Source organism: Leuciscus leuciscus (assembly GCF_965113295.1).
Source record: "Leuciscus leuciscus genome assembly, chromosome: 1".
NCBI classification, from domain to species: domain Eukaryota; kingdom Metazoa; phylum Chordata; class Actinopteri; order Cypriniformes; family Leuciscidae; genus Leuciscus; species Leuciscus leuciscus.
In genome coordinates, this window is record NC_138725.1 from 54,579,966 (window position 1) to 54,594,434 (window position 14,469).

The 14,469-nt window shown below is 35.8% G+C and overlaps 1 protein-coding gene across 1 annotated transcript in view; it reads right to left on the reverse strand.

The window, feature by feature from the left end:
• Window positions 1–14,469, reverse strand: part of cacna1ia (calcium voltage-gated channel subunit alpha1 Ia) — a 274,744-nt gene that overhangs the window by 174,558 nt on the left and 85,717 nt on the right. The window lies entirely within an intron of this gene.

Sequence of the window (14,469 nt, forward strand, 5' to 3'; positions counted from 1 at the left end):
TGCTAAAGTCACATAACAAGGTCACTGCTTGCTCACTGCTACCATTGCTAATACTTCTGGAACAAGATTAGACATTTTCAAACCAAGTATTTAACTACTTTTTTCTTCATTCTTAATTTTTAGCTTATTTATGTGTGGTTAGGGCTGGGCAATAAATCAATGTTTATCTAAATAATAACACTACAATATTAACAACAACACTTTTGTGTAATTTTCGATATTTAGCATATGTTCACTTGCACACACATCTTCCATTATCCACAGTGCTGCTGCATCCACAGGGGTCACACAAATTCTGTGATATGGAAATGGCTTGGATTTCAAAAGCTGTATTATACAGAGAGTCAAAGTCTGTAGTCCAAGACTGCTAGAAGTAGCATCTAAACTCATAAACAAGCCTCTTCTGGGGTAGCCCGGCAGTGAATCCCATTCAGCAATCGTTTATATCTGCCTTTTCAATGATTTAAAAAGAATGTAACACTTGCAAATTCATCATTTATATTTAAAGATAAGGAGGGTTTTGTTTCTTATATCTTTTTTTTTCTTCTTCTACCTCTACTAGAGTTCGACAGATGATGAAGTTATTTATTAAGGTAACAATTTTTTTGCATTTTAATACAATTTATGTAGCACATAAAAATAAAAGCAACAGTATGGCAAAATCAGTGTACAATAACCATAATGTGTAAGTTGATCTTCTGTGTTAAGGCGTAAATGTTGGGGCCATGTATGTTGTGGAGAGTATCAACTTGACAAAAAAATAGATGCGTTCAGAATCAGATCAAATTATTATGATATATGCAGTATTAAATATAGTATTGTGTAGTATTAAAATTCGAGCATACTTAAACTAAATTAGATGAAATATAAAAAAATATATATTGTAAGACATTCAACTTAAATTCCAAAATTCACCCCAAAACAAAACAAAATCTTGCTGAAAACACTTTCAAGAAGAATAAAAAAACATAAATACATCACCATTGTCAAAGCTTGGATGTCTGAGGGTAAATATTCCGTATTTAAGCCATTTTATGCTAAATGAAGGTGAAATTGTACTTGGCTTATGACATCTACAGAAGCAATCTCATAGCGTCTCTCTTGAAAGGTTCATACATTATTGCTAAAAACCTGTTTCTCAATGGAGAAAATTGGAATTTTTTTTTTTACTTCTAAAACCTTACTGATGTGCTCTATAAGCCTAGATAGACTGAAATACAAGCTACACGGAAACAGATAACTTTCGATTTGCTCATATTGTGCTGGTGCCATGTTCCTGTGCCAGCGCTGAGCCGCTCTGTCATCTGCTCTGCTTTCATGAGGACTGGAATAAAAACAACTCCAAATCCGTAATGAATGCAGCAGCATATTGCGCTACATCCCCGTTCATTCACTCACTGCACACAGTGACTCATAAAACAGGAGATGTAAGTGTGGATGAGTTTCTGCAGCATCAGACGCATGCCTCACCTGACTGCGATTCTCACTGAAGTCCAGTACTCCATAAGTTTCCATTAGCCCTGCTCACTTCAATTAAATCTAACAAGCCACTTTTTGTCCTGGAACACAAAATCTACCTACTGTCGGTGTTGCTGTGGTGATGAGCAGAATCTAATTTGCAGCTTCTCCCTTTTTTCCCTCTCCATGAGTAGATGCTGAGGTGCCAACATCTAAAAAGCCTCTATTTGCAGTCATTATAACTGCAAATGCAGCTAAATAGACGTTCAACTGCAGCAAATGACAGAAAGGAGAAAGGATGAGCCGATAACAACGGGACTACAGTGTACCATTTTTACTGTTTCAAAACGGTTTATCTCGCATTAATTCTTCCTGTCATCTCGCACTCTACTAATTAGCTTCATTTTGAGTTTCTCATCATCTCCTAAAAAGTTTCACAGTGTCTTAATCTCTTTCCTCTCCTGCTCTTGCCTCCCTCTCGTCTCACTCTTGCAGGGAGAGCGCTGTGGTAAGTCTCTCTCTTATGTGTTAACGCTAAAACACATTAGCACTCCTAATGGGAGAATAGACACACTCTCACATTCAACGCTAAAAGCTGCAGGAAGCCCCTGAGAGCTCGTGATGATGCTTCTGTTTAAATCAGATGCACACTAAAACACCTTTAGCTCAAGCACACATTTACCTTACAGTTACATATTTACAAACTCAATACTCTAGTGGGAATAAAATATTACTTATTTAAAAAAAATAAGAGTACAGATACACAAATATAGACATTCTGGCTGATACTAATTACAATAAATATTTTCATGCGAAGGCCACAAATTTAAAATCTTAGTTAGGACCTACTTCCTCTTTAGTAGCATATCATATTTATAAACGCCACAAACTAAGAGGTACTGAGTGAACACATCCGCAATAGTGGTACTGTTAATATGCTTACATATAAATATATATATATATATATATATATATATATGGATGTAATTTATGTATGTTTTTGTTTTGCTTTGTGCAATGCTTTGGCAATATGTACCTACAGTGCCCTCCACAATTATTGAACCCCCTGGTAAATATGATCAAAATTGGCTGTAAAAAATAAATCTGCATCGATTATCCTTGTGATCTTTCATTCAAAAAATGTGCAAAATTCTAACCTTTCATTGAAGTAAAAGAATTGAAAGTGGGGGGAAAATCACATTATGAAATAAATGTTTTTCTCCAAAACACGTTGGCCACAATTATTGAAACCCTTTTATTAAATACTTTTTGCAATCTCCTTTTGCCAAGATAACAGCTCTGAGTCTTCTCCTATAATGCCTGATGAGTTTGGAGAATAACTGACAAGAGATCAGAGACCATTCCTCCACACAGAATCTCTCCAGATCCTTCAGATTCCCAGATCCATGTTGGTGCTTCTTCTCTTCAGTTCAGCCCACTCATCAGGTCAGGGGACTGAGACGGTCATGGCAGAAGCTTCATTTTGTGCTCCACAACAAATTTTTGTTTTGATTTTGATGTTTGTTTTGGATCGTTGTCCTGATGGAAGATCCAACCACGGCATATTATAAGATTTCTAGCAGAAGGCGTCAGGTTTTGATTTTTTATCTGTTGATATTTGATAGAATCCACAATGCCATGTATCTGAACAAGAAGTCCAGGACCTCCAGCAGAAAAATATGCCCACAACATTAAAGATCCAATGGTATATTAAATTGTACACATGGGGTACTTTTTATCCTTGTGTTCACCAAACCCATCTAGTGTGTTTGCTGCCAAAAAGCTCTGTTTTAGTCTCATCTGACCACAGAACCCTGTGTTGTTTGAAGATCCAGTCGTGTCTGACAATTAAATTTGCTGGAATTTGTTTTTGGATGAGCGAGGAGGTTTTTTTTTAAACCCTCCCAAACAACATGTGGGGATGTAGGGGTTGTTTGATAATTTTTTTTTTAGGCTTTCTGACCCTAAGACTCAACTAATCTCTGCAATTCTCCATCTGTGATCCTTGGAGAGTCTTTGGCCACTCAAACTTTCATACTCGCCGTGCATTAAGACAGTATAGACACACGTCCTTTTCCTGGCAGATTCATAACATCTTTAGTTGGTTATAACTTCTTAATTATTGCCCTGATGGTCAAAATGGGGATTTTCAATTCTTTAGCTATTGTCTTACAGCCACTTTCTAGTTTGTGATGCTCAACAATCTTTTGCTACGCATCAGAACTGTATTCTGTGGTTTTACTCATTGTGATGGATGATTAAGGGGATTTGGCCTTTGTGTTTCCTCATATTTAAACTCCTGTGAAACACGAAGTCATAGCTGGACAGTTTCATGTTCCTAGTCACCCTGGTGTACTAAAAAAGGTAAATATTAATGGGAATATACTTCAGAGATATTTTACTCGTAAAAAATTCTAGGGGTTTCAATAATTGTGGCCAACATGTTTTGGAGAAAAACATTTATTTCATAATGTGATTTCCCCCCACTTTCAATTCTTTTACTTCAATGAAAGGTTAGAATTTTGCACATTTTTTGAATGAAAGATCACAAGGATAATCGATGCAGATTTATTTTTTACAGCCAATTTTGATCATATTTACCAGGGGGTTCAATAGTTGTGGAGGGCACTGTATATATGTCATGCCAATAAAGCAATATGAATTAAAATGAAATGAGAGAGAAAATAAAAGCTGTAGCTTGAGCGAAATTTCCAAACACATTAAAGCATCTTGATATCTTCACCAGACAAACTCTCACATACTAAAAGCTCTTTAAATCCCTTTAGACCGGGTGCATGTGCCTTTCTGCACTGTTCTCCCATGACAGCACTTACAACAAGGCTGCAGCGTCTGACTGGCTTTCTCCATCTCTTTATTTCTCTCCTCTTTAACAGCAACTCATTCTATCAACATATTAAATGTCCCTGATTTCCAAGTACTGATTTTGTATCAGTGTTTTGTTCTTTCAGATATTAAACGTATGCACAGGAGTGATAGCAGAGGCAGAAAAAAAAAAAGAGTCTAAAACATAGCTGAGATCAGATATGGATAAAGTGTATATGGATTCACAACAGGATCGAACAAACTAATTTGTTCTCACCCTTTTTCTAGCGTTGATAAAGACTAAAGTTAATCATTAACATAATACAAGCCCAAACCATCTTTACATAAGGCCTCCACACAACCTCTGCTGGACAGTCATTTGGTACTTTCTAAAAACATCTTGTCAGAGCACATGCTGCAGATTAAGTATCAGGTTAAGGCCAAGTATATTATTATTATTAATAATAATAATAATAATAATAATAAATAACAATAATAATAGTGTTATAAATAAATACATTTTAAAAAATGAAGACAGAAAAATAGAGTAATCAATAGGGCTGGGTAAAAAAAATATAGATTTCTCGATTTTAATCGATTCTCATTTTTACAAACCGATATCGATTCTTAAATCCCAAGAATCGATTAGGCTAGTCATCCTGTTTTCAGTTGATGAGTGAATGGAACATTGTAGTGCGCATCCCATCCAATAAATCGCAGTAATATTTGTGCTTTGTTACTATTGCTATGAAACAAAGTCTCAGATTTCAAATTACGTCCAGTTTCTCACGAAATTCAAAAACATAAATACTGTTTTGGCGCTGTGGTGTGAGATCACTCTGGTGCAGCTCAGCTCAAGAGAAGCAGCAGTGCGGAGCGCACATGATCTTCTCTTCCGCCTTAATAATACCAGTTACAGCGCGAAATAAACGTGAATGAGCAAATGATAGTGTGTTAAAAGATAGAGTACAACTTATCGAAATCCGTATCATGTCACATGGAATCGCTCAATCAGTGTTTCATTCGTGGAAAGAGTCAGTAAAACAGCTTGTAAACAATGTCATGTAACGTCACATTTACCTCAGAAAAAACATATCCAGTGACCATAAACTCATTAGTCAGCTAGAAAAATTTACTCTAAAGAGGAGCATTTTGCTAAATATATGCACCATATTACATATTATAATTTTTTATGTTCTTCAATATTAGATGCATGTTTGAATAAATCTGGCAAGTTTTTATAACAGCCACCATTTAAGTGTGTCTAGCTTTCCTGTAGCTCAGTGGTAAGAGCGTTGCGTTAACAACGCAAGGTTGTGGGTTCGATCCCAGGGGATTGCACATACCTATGTATAAATGTATAGGATAATGCAATGTAAGTCGCTTTGGATAAAAGCGTCTGCCAAATGCATAAATGTAAATGTTTATATTTCATATAACTTTATTATTATAAAAATAAATATAAGTGTAATTTAAGTGTTAGTATACAAATCAGTTAATTTTAACCTTCAATAATAGTAGGCTAATGAAGCCTAGTAGGCTACAACTGACTCCCATAGTTTACAGCATTAGTTAAGAGATTTGTTTTCCTTGAGAAAAGTTGCCATGTATTGTACCTGATATCCAAAATAATCAATATTGAATTGAATCGGAATCGAATCGAATTGCAAGCTTGTGAATCGAAATCGAATCGAATTGTGAAATTTGTGTCAAGACCCAGCCCTAGTAATACAATTATTAATATCAATTAGGGATGGGCATGATTAATCGACGATCGATAATTGATCGTTAAGAATTTCGTCGATCACGTTTATTTGTTATCGATTAAACTAATGCAGGTTGCGTTGCGTAGTGTGAGTCTTGAAGCAATGGAATTAATTTTAGCGCGGAGGTACCTGTGCATCCCGGCAACGTCAGTCCCCTCAGAGCGGGTGTTTTCGGCGGCTGGACTGGCTGTCACCAGGTTGCGGTCGCGTCTGATCCCAGATCATGTCAACATGCTTATCTTTCTCAACAGAAATCAGTAGACTGGTGCAGAAGTTCTATGGGAACTTCATGCGTTTTCTCAGATCGGATAGCTATCTGATTTATCAAAACTATTCCATTTACACCTGGTCACATAAATGTGTTTTTGCAAAACGGATATAAATCAGATCTTGAATTCCCGCGCTATATGCATATTTAAATTGTTGCACGTCATCGAAAGCAACTGATATGAGCTGCATTTTATTGATCATCAGCGAAAATTTCTAAATCAAAGACCGCAACAACATATTGCGGCAACAGCCCTGGTAAGATCATTTCGGTTCTTTACTTTTAATGAAGATGATTGTGTGTTGATGAATGACTTTAACTTTGATTTGCGATAGTTTGCACGTTGGCTTGATGAATAGATGCTCATCTGTGGTGATGCGTGTTGAAGTAGCGTCGTCATATCTGGATATAACATGACATATAGCCTATAACACGCTCTCACACGTTTATTTCTTATCATTTTTGGGATAAGTCAAATTTGCATATGTGGTTTCAACAACCAGATGCATTTACTCTTGTCCAGTTTCGTCTGGAATGCGTCTCAGATCTCCTCCTGAAGTGGTTTGAGCGATCGGATTTAAATCCGTCTCGAATGCGTTTCGGAGGGCATTTAGATTTGGTCTTTTCACGACCGGATAGCTATCCGATCACAGAAAACGGATGAAGTGGCCATGGGTCTCTGTTTAAGAACGCCGGCTCGCAGCTGCAGGTTCCGCTGGTTTAGAGCACCGCAGGAATCTTCAAGTCTACCGAACGTCCAGTTTCACTGCCACAAGTTGATCTTCTTGTAATAAACATCTCATCGAGGACAAACAAACTGTATTTTTGTATTTTCATTGCATTTTTAATTTATAAAAAGTTAAAGAAATAATGAATTTCAATATAAAAATATTAATGATTAATCGATAGTCGATCGTTAATTCTCCCGACGATCGACTAAGAAAATTTAATCGAATGATTATTATTTCACACCCGCACACACAAAGGTATTGCATTGTATAGCCTAAACATTCATTTTCTTTAGCATGTAGGTTGAATGAGTAAATTATTCCACATAGATTATAAGATCAAATCAGTCATTTTAAAACTTTTTTGCCAGACGCAATTTCACAAACAGCGTGAGTGATTCTCTTTCTCTCTCAAAATGCGCTAAACATCACCACATTACATCTGCACAAGGCAAGCGCCAAGCACGCTGCAGGCCGTGATACTAGCAGCTAGACTCTTTCGTTTTGGGAGTCGACTCGGGACAGTTGACGGAATTGTTACTTGCACAATCGGCCCAGTGTTGCATCATCACAAAAGTCTATCATTTGCATGTCTTTTTAATGCCGGGGACACACTTATTGACTAGCTGAAACATTCTAAGACTGAACTGAACACACTTACAGATGACTTTCCAACGACTGCAGCAGATTTTAAACACTGACTGTGAACACCGACTGAACGAGACTCGGCGCGCTTGGTCATAATCAGTCGTATCAAATTCTATTCATAATCGGCCTTTCAGTTGTTAAGTGTGTCCCAATCTAAACATTCAAGCGATTTTAAACTATTCAGTACTCGCACGCTCTCCAAGAGATCGTTTCCTCTATGGGCATAAACATAGTCGCTGGCACAAACAGCTAGCGAGTAACCAAGGGGAGTTATTTTTTGAGTATCCTTGTAAACACAGTCCTATGGCCTATGTCTTAAATAAACATAAAACTCATGTGACAGTATAATGAAAACAGTATAATGGATTTGTGTACTAGCTCTTAAAGTGACAGTAGCCTAATATGTGTCTGTTATTAATGTTGATAAAACAACAAAAGATAGTTTTAAGGAATCAGGATTAATAGCCATTTAATTTATGTCACAGTGTCTGGTTTGTGTTTCCCCGGGTGTCCACTAGAGGTCTCTTTCCCTTCCTGTCACCATTCACTCTGGAACCGCAATTCCCATAATCCTTTGTCTGTTCTCATCACTCATCATTGCATGCAGCTGTTTCCCATTACATTGTTTAGTTTCTGTGTATAAATACCCTGTCTGTTTTAGTCCTTGTCACGGAGTCATTGTTAACCCTCTGGGGACCAAAAACGCAATGAAAAATAAACACAAAATGCTCTGTTAATTTTGATCTTTCATTTTCGTGTAATACATCAATCGATCCTGTTCAGTTTCAATTTTTTTTCTGTATACTCACAATACAAATAAAGTGTTTTGCTTTTTGACAAATAAAGAAAAACTAACATGATGCTATTTCTGCCTTCTCTCTGTCAGTAAACTCCCATTTGAAACGCGTTCGAAAATTATCTATAACTCCGCGAAAATTCAGTCAAACAGGCAAACAGACCCACGGGCATAAAGCTTTAGATCGCAGCTTTTAAATGAAGTAATTTATATAAAAAACAAATATTATCAGCTTCTGTAATCTGTATAAAAAGAGAGCGACTCCAGTCGAGCTCATTAGGAGCCATTCAAAAGTAATTTGACCACGCCCCGGAGAGCGTGTGCTATTCAAACGCAAATTCTGAGAACCATTTCAGTCTGTGAAACGCCCCCACATCAGCTGTAAACAAAGAGGCATAATATAGCCTACCTTATGGAGAAAATTTTCCGTGCTGATATGAGGAGCAGATCCCGCTGAGGAGTGAGGTAGGCTAAGTTATCCTTTCTCAAGTGTTAATGTGGAATAACGTTATGGAATAACGTTGTAGGCTTATGTAAACAAAAAGATGAATCGCGTTTCTATAATATGAATAGCGTTTCTGTGAGATGAATGAAGGGTACATATTTGTAAAGACTGTTTAGCCTAAATATGAATCGCGCGTCTGTGTGTGAAAGAATAAACTGCTTTTACAGTTACAGTTACTGCGTTACAGTCAGGCGAAGTATGAAAGACAACATTTTGTTGACTAGATTTGGGTACAGTTTTTACTGTAGAATATACTGTCACATCAAATAAGCTTTTCTGCTCATATATATAAAATACTATTTTGTCAAAAATAAAGTCATAGACTAAGATGTTCCAATGTTGGCTATATTCAAACTAATGAATACATATGATAAAATGTAGGCCTATAATCTTTTTTTTTTTTTTTTTACAAAGAAAGAGTACTTTTTTTGCAGAAATATTGCTGAAATTGTAATTATTGTTGTAATTGTAACCTTTTTAATAAAATAGCAAAACATATTTACAAGATAGATGTAAGCAAAATCTTAAATGGTCAATATAAGTCTTCTTCTAAATATATAGGCTATTTTGTCCTTGCATTGTGGCTCAGTCAGTGTCACACCTGAATGAATGGCTAATTATGCAGAGTCATTATGCAGAGTGGGTGGGACTGGGTAATCTAAGGTGTAAACTACTCCTCCCCCTCGCATATTGGATTTCCAAGCAAAACCTGTTTTACACCATTTAAATCAATGTATTTTTTTTTTGTGAACGATAAAGCAAGACTATTTTCACATAATTTTGAAGCTAGAACTCCAAGAGAAAACATCCATTAGTCAAAAGTCTTGTGGGCACATATTTTGTATGAGTTTTGTGGTCTTATTTCAGCAACTTTCATTTTTATTTTTTTAAATAACCACGCATAAACATTATTCTCTTAAAAATACAAACATCTACATACATGTTGCTCGCATATTATGGTAGGCCTGTTTGTGCTATATAGAGTGAATTTACACCTTTGCCATTAACATGTTTATAAATAACTGAAAAAAGCACAAATGTCAGAGCATGTCAGAACATCTCAAGGGCCCCAAAAACAGCTTGGTCCCCAGAGGGTTAATAGTCACTACACTTCTGGTCTGCGTTCTTGCCTGTTTCTTGTTTTGTGTATTTGTACTTGTATTTTGGATTGCTATCATGGATTTTGAACCTTGCCTGGATGACTACGAGATGGATTACACTTTATTAAACAACTACTGCCATACTGCATTTGGATCTACGTACTTTCCTGTGTGTCCCCGTGACAATTTATGCAGGACTAAAAGGCTATCCAGTGTTATTTTACATTTGATAACTTTATTCAGTTTCGGTAGTATTTCTGAATACTAGTGTTAGACCATGTGAAACACTATATAAATTATTTTATTGTATTTTGTGTTTAATGATATTTAATGGTGTTTAAATATTTTTGTGTAAAAATATTTATTATTATTATCTTTTTTCAATTTAATTTAAAGATTGAAATCAAGCTTCCTTGTGTTGTGTAAACTCTTAACAACAAAATTACCCATTGTAAAAACACAAATACAATGAGTGAGCAAACATTTAAGTGAGATAAATGTAATTAAAAAAACAAAAATCCAATTCTCACTATTAACAAGTAGCTTATAAGCGTGCATATTACTAGGATATTGGCTGTTTATTAGTACTCATAAAGCACATATTAATTCCTTATTCTGCATGGCCTTATTCCATTTCATTCTCTTCATCCTACCCCATACCTAAACTTAACAGCCTTACTAACTAATAAGTATCACGAGTTTGAGGCAAAAGTCATAGTTAATAGTTAGTTAATAGTGAGCTGAGAATTGGACCCAAATCTAAAGAGTGACCATTTTTCCTTTTGTACCGAACTTGTATCGAACCTTGACCCCAAAACTGAACCGTAACTTCTGTGTACCGTTACATATACATATTGTTTTGGAAATTGAGATTGATATTGCTATTTACCTATTTCAATGTTATGTTATTTGCTTGCTTTTAAGCAAATGCCATATATGCTCGAATGATTATGAAATTAAGTAACTGCAATACTTCCTTTGTTTATCATAAGATACTGTAGGAGGAATAAGCAACAGTTGTGAAAGTTAGGTTCCTGAGTTTGATACTTTCTGTTACCAACCACAAAGGTTAACAAAAGGGTACAGGGGCGAAGAGAGCATGTTGCAACCTCAAGCATAGGTGAGCCAGACGAATACTACAGTGAAGAAGAGGAAGAGTGCTAGAAGACAACAGCTTAAGCAGCAGAGGAAGGACATCCGGCTTGAGGAATTGATGAATAATATGGAGTTGGAATTTGCCAAAATGTAGTATAAAAAGTCTGAGGAGTGAAGGCCTCCTCAGATGCTGCCAGAGGTGCGTAAAATGGTAAAATAATGTGTACTCTCTGAAATGTAATGCTGCTTTATTATGATTAAGACATCAGTCAGTACCTGACTGTGTTGACAGCTACATTTGGCCAGTCTTGGGCTTTCACATGCTCAAAACTGCCATTGTGAGGTTGTTGGCTGCCTTACAATTCAATTTAGAGCTTCAAAAGTTGCATCGCAATAAGACATGCTCTGTCATTTTGTCTATAGCCGTGTGCTAAGCAGATTAAATTGGCCGGCATCATATGTTAACTGTCATTTTCAGCATTTTTGTAAGGTTAACCGCTACTCTGCAAAGCATTACACGTTTTACCGAAACACTTGATGCCACTGAGAGACTGAAAAAGAAAGAAATAGGAACATATCTAATCATTTACTTCGATAGTTAATGTCACGTTAGTTTATAGACCAGAGTAACTCAAAATGATGAATAAATAATAAGTGAAATGGAAATGCAGCGCTAACTGCTGGAGCGTGAGCAAGTTTTGGTTCCGGTCATCCTGTCATTGTGCTTTAGACTACCATCTGCAGAGGGTGTGATGGTAGTCTAAAGCACAATGACAGGATGACCGGAACCAAAACTTGGTTCTTACTTCTGCATACAGAAGTAACCAGCAACCTCTATAATTGAGCACTAAACTTTGTGTGCTCTTGATTATCAATGCATGAATGCAGCAGAGATGCTAGTGTCTTTACAGGGTGCCAGAAAAGTATGTCAGAAATTCTTGGTAGAGCTACAGTGTGACATCAATTTATGTTTATATTCTCCGTCTGCAGTTAGGGCCCAGTAGGGAGCCGAGCCCTAAGCACAAACACAGGCACACTAAGCTTTCTTCAACCCTGATAATTACAACATCCGTCATATTTCAACAAAACCCAATGCATGTGGCAGTAGTCACAGTCCACCATTAGCAAATGTTGGCTTATTAGGCCATATTACATTAAACAAATATGCCTAGAGTTGTGCTGCAGGATATATCGAAATAAAATCAATATGAAAATATAGCTTAGTGTGATTGTCTACCAGTTTCAGAGTGAAGTGTAGCATTATTTACACATGTAGTTCATGATACAGTGTTTCCATAGCACTTCATTCTGAAAATAGTTATGCCATATGTGGGTGATATTTTTTCAGAAAAATCACGATTCACGAGTTTATTACGATTCTTTTTCATGTTGGTTTGACTGAGTATTACAGCCAAACTAATGTCCCAATTTTAAAACCAAAGCCTTAAAAAGGTAACAAAATATAAAATAAAAAAAGAATGGCAGACATTTCAGCCAAAGTGGCGAAAATAAAAATCTTTGTTCTTATTTTTTAATAACAAACAGAAATAAGAACAAAGATACACATTACATATACACAACATACAAATGGAATAAACAGTGCTTTATTTGTTTCAGCTACAGTGGATGTATTTAACAGTAGCATTCAACAAAGAAATTAAATTAACAAATATTAAAATAAAATACTAAATAGACTTCACTGTATAAATTATACATTGATTCTTATTAATGCTACTATTAAAGTTCTCAGTCAAGAGCAGTGAGTGATTTTCTTCCTGTGTTTTGTTGTTTTATTAACATTACAGGGATAGTTCCCCCAAAATGAAAATTGTCATCATTTACTCTTTTAAGTTGTTTTAAATGAAAAAGTTTCTTTCTTCTGTTGAAAATAAAAGTTATTATTGTAGGTAAACAGTTGCTGGTCCCCAGTGACTTCCATAGTATATTTCTTCCTACTATGGAAGTCATTGGGGACCAGCAGCTGTTTGTTAATGGTTAGTCACATTCTTCAAAATGTCTTCGTACAAGAAAGAAATTAATACAGGTTTGGATGGAACAACATTAGAATGAGTAAATAAGGTAACACTTTATTTTACAGTGTCCTTATCTATTATGTTACATGTACTTACTATAGTACTAAAAGTAAATTATTCATAATTACATGCAACTAATCATCAGCCAAACCCTAGTCCTATCCTAACCCTATAGTAAGTACACGTAGTTGCTTAATGTTACTCAGTACTTAAATATATAATTACACTGTAACAATGACACCTTAAAATAAAGTGTAACCATAAATAATGGCAGAACTTTCATTTTTGGGTGAACTATCCCTTTAAGGACAAGCGGCAGCTTGTTTACAATTAGGATATACTGTCACTTTAAGACTGGCAAGCATCTAATAAACTTGAAATAAGACTCAATAAGACTCAAAAGATAACTTAGTCCAGTAACCAGGCGCTGTTAGACAGGCTTTTCTGTGCGCTTTGGGTTCATGCGCACAGAAAACCGCATGTTAGAACAGCGCATCAGCACGCGAATGAAATGTTTAACCGACAAGGCTTCAAAGCACATGCACATAATGAAGTTTTGTGAATTGCAGTGTCCCGAGTGTAACTCCACCTCTGCATTAACATGTGATGTGAATGTACGTCGCATTGTAGAGTATGTTGAGATGGAGGCGCCATAACTGTAACTGATAGAATGCACTGTAGCACAATACTATGATATTTCTTCAAAAGTAGATTGTGAAGATATTTTTATCGTCCACGATCAAAAACCGTGATATCGCACACCCCATGCCATACTTTTATTTGCTGGCAAACTGTTAAAATAAAAGCTTGATGGTTTGTTGTTTGAAAATGAAATAATGGGTTGTAATTTTGCAGTAAAAATTGTATAGTACAATAGTATTTTATGGTTATTGAAAGAGGTTTGATTTGGTTCTTGTAAAAAGTAAACCCAAGTATGAACACCCAAATGTTTGTCAAATGTTCCCAAACCGTTCAGCCCTACATGTTTTTTCAAAAAAAAAAAAAAAGTCCTCAAATTAAAAAGTAATATTTCAGCTTCTTTTTTTTATGCAAATGCACCACCTAAAACCATCTCCCCACTCATTCTAGAATGATTTATTCTTTTCAAATAGCTATTCAAGTAATTTGTTGAAAACTTCTTTATTTTTTCATAGATATTGCAGAAAAACTAAATATCGCAATGTCAGTTTTTTCCAATATTGTGCAGCCCAAGCATAAAGCATCTTTACGAACATCAGAATGCATACGG